Genomic DNA, 6,585 nt, shown 5'->3' with positions numbered 1-6,585 from the left:
ACAGATAAATATTTCTTCTGGCTGGCTGCAGGGTTTTTTTGTCTTCTTTCTCTCTGTGTATTTGTTTTGTCATCTGATCATTGTTCCCGGTGTGTTTGTGGAGGGATCCTTCATGCCAGCCTTAGATTGATGACTGTAGTATGAAAAGATGCTCTGTAATGTTTGTTTGTTGTCTATCAGGAGGCCAAGGGGATATTGTTGTAAGTGGATACATCTGCTCAGACGATAAGCATCAAAGTGTCCGCAAGGGACTTTTAGCATATGTACTTCTAGCATTTCTATTGGATTGTCTTTTTAAAAAAAAATCTCTTTATGCATTTCTCTTTATTAGGCTCTCCAAGTGGCGCGGCAGATACTCCTCCAGCAGCAACAACAGCAACAACAACAGCAGCAGCAGCAGCAACAAAACACTGGCCGCAAGTCCCCCAAAGCCAACGACAAGCAGCAAAGCCTACAGGTACCGTCAGACACTCTTATTTATTTACCCGTGATGATACTCAGATGGCTCGCTTTGTGGTTGATGAAATTACAAAAAAAAAAAAAGAGGGGAACTTGTGCAACTCGCTCTAGAACACGATGTGCGAGAAAAAGCACTTCGCTGGAGAACAAACAGGAAATTAAAATCGGCAGTGCAACATTTGCAGTCCTGTATCCTCATGTGTGTACACACACACACACACACACACACACACAATCAACCATCCAGTGGTATGTAGGCATGAGATATATAGGCCAGAATGTTCTGTGTGGCCAGGAATGACCTCATCCAGAGTCATTGCTGTGCAGTGACACACATCAGCATGTTTTGTGGCTGATCCTGACTTCTGTTCGTGGAAAAACTGACTGCACTCAGTTTAGGAGGTGAAAGCAGGAGAAAGTTCCTCCCACGGAGATGCGAGTCCGGTCAAGCAGAGGAAACTCCATGCTTCCTCTGTTTGCCTTTCATCACTGCTCTACACACACACACACACACTCACACTCACACTCATGAAGCAGCCCACGGGTGGGTGGGTGTGGTGGGTAATCCAGGTGGAGGGCTTGGAGGTGAAGAGAGAGGCAAGCAAAGGGGGGGGGGGGGGGGTGCAGGTCGGTCGGACGGACAATTATTTGGAAGGCTTTTGTGATGCGAAGAAAAAGCAGCATGAAAAAAACAAAACAAGTATTTTTTTTTCATCTCGCTCTGCTTGTAATATGAATATCTGATGCCATATTTACGGTAATTTCGGATCAGCTGCCTCGGAGATGTACGTCTTTGTGTTTGAACAAGCAGCGGTTGTTTGTGTCAGTGTGAAATCGCAAACGACTTCAGGGCATATTTGGTAATTAATACGGAGGCCCTGCTCTCTCTCTGTGTGTATATATATATAATATTTAATACCCTTACTATCCCATTGGGGCTCCTTTTTAATGAGCTATTGTAGCAGCTAGGTCTAATGTCAGGTTGCGCAAAAGCCTCTTTGTTGTGCAGATGTCTTCGGAAATAGCTCCAGAGGATGAAGTATGACTGTGATGACCTTTCAGTTGTGCGCATATTTGTCAGGATTCAAATAAGTTGAAAGGATCAGACTAAACTGTTTCCTCGGCCTGCCGGGGAATTGTGCTGCAGAGGTCAACGGAGGGGACCACAGCGGCCGATTCCAGCGTACAGCCAGTTGTTGGTACATAGTGAAGTACTAGACCATCTCCTGCAGACAAAGACAAAATTAAAATTCTAATTTATTAATGTATACAGAGAGCTCGGCCAAGCTGTCACTCAGCTATTGAAAAGAGAGTCGGGCCCTTTTCCCCCGCTTCCTCTCCCCTCCCCTCCCCTGCACGCCTCTTGTGAAGAGAGCACAGAGCTCGCTGTGGTATCTAACCGACGCCGTAAATTGGCTGCTCTCTTAATGTCGTATGTTGCGTTTTGCCGGATTGAAGCTGCCATTATGAGAAAAAGCCACAGGTCCCGACAAGTGTTTGTTTATCTCTGAATTACATATTGTGCTAATTAAACACACGGCGACCGCATACACGCACACAGTTTACAGCCAGGAGTTCATGCATAAACATCAGTGTGAGGAGGATGTATTACATTTGTTTTTCTTTCTTCCCTCTCGTCGGCGAGGTTTCTCTTGTTTTCTCTTGTTTCTCACACCGTCGCTCTCTCTCTCTCTCTCTCTCTCTCTTCTTTCTCTCTCTCTCTCTCTCTCTCTCTCACAAACACACTTTGTGAAACTCCAGAGGGTTAGGGTCTCATCTCACTTCCTCTTTTAAGAACAAACCCCGGTGCCTGGAGGAGCCCCCCCTTCACACAGAACGTTCACCATCTCCATCACGCAGACCCGGATAATGATTCTCCGTTGAGCCGGACCGGGTCATCAAAAGACATGGTCCGACAATTTACGAGGCTGTGTAGTAAGCTGACATAAAGCCCCATAAAAAGCACCTGATCTGGGGACGTGGGCTCCATTCATCTCAGCGGTCTTCCCATTAGGCACGAGGAGATGCGCCGAGAGACTTTCACTCATTTGGAGATGTGACTCACTTTCCAATTCGTTCTTATTCAAGTCAAAAATAATGAAGCGCGGTACATACAGAACATTTCAAGAAAGAAAACACAAGAAAAAAAGACCTGTGTAGAGTAGTAAGGGGGGGGGGGGTATGAGTCAAACAAGCCTCCGGGTCCTTGATCAGCATTAAATGGCTCTTTGGTTTTATATCTCCAACAGGGGTCCCCCCCCCCCCCCCCCCCCCCCCCCCCTCACACACACATACTGCCTGCCTCTGAATGAAGATGCCTCCACTGTATACTCAGCAGCCTGGAGGCGCTTTAATCAGGCCTCGGCATACAAACAGCTGCCGCGCGGGGGCTGGAAAGCAGCTAAACATACTTGACTGGTCAAAAGAGCCAGTAAATTCCATTGACTGAATGACACGTGTGATTAAAAGAATCCGATGCCGCTTTTACCTTCTTCTTTTTTTTTTCGCCGCCTCACACCTACGGTGGCGCGCGGAGCGACGAGAGACCGGGCGACTCCCACCCCGCTAATTACCATTATCAGTGAAATGGTAGGGTTTGACTCATTAGTTCCATGTGCATTTAATTAGAGGCAGGCTGAAATTGGATTTAACTTATTACTTTTTCATGGATCACTTTCTTGTCATCACTTCAAATTGGATTGCAGCCCCAGGTAACTAATTATGCCAGCCGCAGGATCAGGAGTGGAGAAATAGGTAATTAGGAACAACACTGTCGGACCCTCGCTGATAGTCCACCAGCGCCGAGGTGGGAGGAGGAGGGGGAGGGGGGGGGGGAGCTCGTTCTGCCGCGTCGCTCGGTTAACTACAAACCTCGACGCACGAGATCCCAGGTGGGCTCCGAACCTCCTACAGGGGATTATGTGGCGTTCAGCTGGGGCTGAAGATGTTGTGTCAACATGGCGTCTTTGATGTCAGCGTAACGCCTAGATTGTGCTCGTTTTCCCCAACCAGGACTGTGTCTTGAGATTAGGCCTTCATTATTCATGCCACTGGTACAGTGTGAGGTACGGCCAGCAGCCGGCTGCGCGGACGCTGCTTGACTGACGTTGACCGGTTGCTGTCTGCGGTGCGTCTGCACTGATCGTAATGGGAATCCACGAATGGCCAGATTCAGAGCAGATAGTCTGCGTACAGAGAAGGGGAAATGATAACGTCACTTCACTTGCTATTGAGAGCGTTGAAATTCCGTCTTGAAGTGAAAGTCGGAAAGCATCGGAAGCTAAAAGAGCATCTTTGTACTTTGGGTTTCTTTGTGTTTTTTTTATGTTCATTGTAATTGTGTGTTGGCCTTTTTTTTTGTTTTTTTTAAAATGAGAAACACCATTCGCTCTTCTCTGATGAAGATAAATGTTGCGTTGAACATTTTCATGATGTCAAAGGTGCATCACATGTTATTCTTCAGACACAGAGAAGCAACTGATAATGTTTCAAAAACCATGCCAGCAGACAATCCTCTTATCTGTGCTATTACCGGTTGAAGCCACAATCCTCACTTCTTTCTTCTTCTCCTCTCTCTCTCTCTCTCTCTCTCTCTCTCTCGCTCTCTCTCTCTCTCTCTCTCTGTTTTCACACCATAGTGTACAGCCTCACAGAGGGCATCTCCAGGTCAAAAGATAATGTCTTTTCAGTTTACAGGATGAAAGCCTTTTAAGTTGCAGAGCGGCCCCTCCAACGCCCCTCCTCCCCACGTTTGCTCTTCACATCCTTCATTTGCGGTCGGTCGGTCGGTCAGTCGGGGGGGGGGGGGGGGGCGTGATGTGACACAATCCAGGGGCCGAGGCTCTGTCTGACAGGACAGGGAGAAGCCGCCGGCTCTCTTTCTCTCCCTCTCCTACTGTTTTTGCAGCAGGCCCATGGCATTGTCCTGACACATGTATACCACAGCGCTCCAATCTGTAAGTCATTAGAGCACTAGGCCGTTGCCCGTCAGCTGGAGCTCAGCCAGTGCTGCGGGCCGATCTAAAGGCAGCCCAGCCGGCCAGTGGGCCAACGTGGCACGGCGGTGGTAGACGGTGAACACGAAGACCGGATTAATGTTCTGGGTTAGTTTCTGTGAGATAAAGACGGCACTTAACACAAGGCAGGCCGGGCCAAGACAAAAGCAGGATTTTGTATTCAGTTCAAATACATTTAGGAGAATAAAAGGGTGTAAGACAAACGTGCTGAGAGATGGAGACAGTTAAAACACAAATCAAAGCATTGGCCATTTTCCAATTGACTCACTCAACGACTGCTTTAAACCGGCCTGTTAAAGTGCAATCATCTGCAGGTTGTTTTGCACAGAGCAGGAAGTAATTCACAGTTTGTATGTTCATAGCAGGCGGCAACCACCAGGCCTTAAAAATCTGAATCATTCTTTCAAATGGGCGTCAGTGGGCGACTGATTGTATAGAAGTCTATGGGAAAACGATCCTACTCCTTTGTTGATTTATTACCTCAATAAACATTGTAAACATGAGTTTATGGTCTCATTTGCTAGTTTAAAGTCTTCTTCAACACAGCATGATGTTCATTTAGTAGATTATGGTCCATTTAGAGTCAAATAGACCATAAAGCAGGGGATGCTTTAGGGCAGGGCTACCTTGTGATTAACAGGTCGCTACCACGGCGTTGTCCGGTCTGGGAGTTGTTCGTGGTTTGGTCTTGCAGCTTTAACCCTTTCACAGTGTTTTCAGTGCATGAAAAGGTAATCTTGACCTAAAGCAATAGTTGGACATTTTGAGAAATATGCTAATTAACTTAGATCGATACCATTTACTCTCATTTTTGTGCGCTAAATATGTCGCCACGGTCAGCAGCAGGTTAGCTTAGCTTAGCAAAAAGACTGGAAACAGGTACCAGGACGTGCGGTTTCTACACTTTACGCATTGTTTTTTTTTTTGTGTGCAAATTAAACAAATTGTTATTTAGTGAGCGTCAGAGGAGCTGGTTGGTGGATTTTGGTACCTTTGGACAGAGCTAGGCTAGCTGTTTCCCTCTGTTTCCTGTCTTTGAGATTAGCTAAGCTAACAGGCTGCTGGTTGTAGTGTCAAATTCAGCGTCAATCTTCTCATCTTACGCTTGGTAAAAAAAAAAAAGTACAAATGTCAAACAATTCCTCTTCAAAGCTGCGTTATCTTTCCTGAATACACTCTGGGTTGGAATTTTATTTGCTTCTTTGCCTCCGGGATGCGCTGTTACTATCAATATTTCAGGGAATATCGTTCAAGAATAGCTCCCCTTTTCGTCTGCAAAGTGTCTCCAACGGTAAAAATCCCATAATTCATCAGTCGTGTGCGTGATCCCCAGGAGGAGTTCATCTCTTTGTGTTGGTAAGAAGTCTCAAGGTGATGCTGTAATGAAATCTCATTTTGACGCGCGCGTTGCTTTGAGGTGATACAATCTGTCAGGACCGATCAGCAGCAACACGGCGGCCGGTGCTCGCGTGGAACCCCGGGATCAGGCCGTCTCTTTTGCTGCTTGTTTTCCTTGTCATATTGTAAAAATCCATCATGTGTACGGTATAGATTAGAACCAGGTTTGGGATAATCCTGTCAGAATGAAGTCATCTGTCCCAATTCCGCGCAGCCAAGCAGAAACTGGGTGTGTGGGGGGGGGGGGGGGAGCTGCTGCGTTACGATCCGTCTCCCATCCAAGACGATGACTGTCGAATTGACTCCAGTCACAGCGCCGGGAGCCACTTACCATTTTTTCGGGACCCTCTTTTTCGTTTGAGGCCTGATGTTTCCCTTCGAGCGGTGAACCCTCTCACCCCTCCACCCCACTCAGTCATCCACCCAGATACACACACACACACACACGCTTCTCCCCCCCCCCCCCCCCCCCCCTATCGAAATGTGTTGTGTCTTTGTGTCATCCTCCGGCACTATATCTTGATGTCGAGCGTCTGTTGTTTGGAGTGATTCACACGCCCTTTGCGGAGGGTTGGAAGGACGGATGGGATGCACAGTCGACCGTGGCATTAATAAACACTAACAGCCTTGCAAGGTGCAGTCAAGTCGCCGTCAGCTCACGAGATGCCCGCTCTCTCTTCGTGGGTGTCGTCGCGCGCACTTTTTTCTGACA

General features: G+C 47.4%; 1 protein-coding gene across 3 annotated transcripts in view; it reads left to right on the top strand.

Annotated features, from left to right (window-relative positions):
- The first annotated feature begins 335 nt into the window (after positions 1-335).
- Positions 336-6,585, top strand: part of foxp1b (forkhead box P1b) — a 52,964-nt gene continuing 46,714 nt past the window's right edge. For all 3 annotated transcript variants that reach the window (XM_079157144.1, XM_079157143.1, XM_079157145.1), the window contains exon 1: positions 336-457. The gene's annotated coding sequence lies outside the window, so the exon portion shown is untranslated. The remainder of the gene's footprint in view (positions 458-6,585) is intronic.

This window comes from Pholis gunnellus (genome assembly GCF_910591455.1).
Source record: "Pholis gunnellus genome assembly, chromosome: 3".
Classification (NCBI taxonomy): Eukaryota; Metazoa; Chordata; class Actinopteri; order Perciformes; family Pholidae; genus Pholis; species Pholis gunnellus.
The sequence above is the reverse complement of the archived record's forward strand: the minus strand, read 5'-3'. Positions and strand labels throughout refer to the sequence as shown.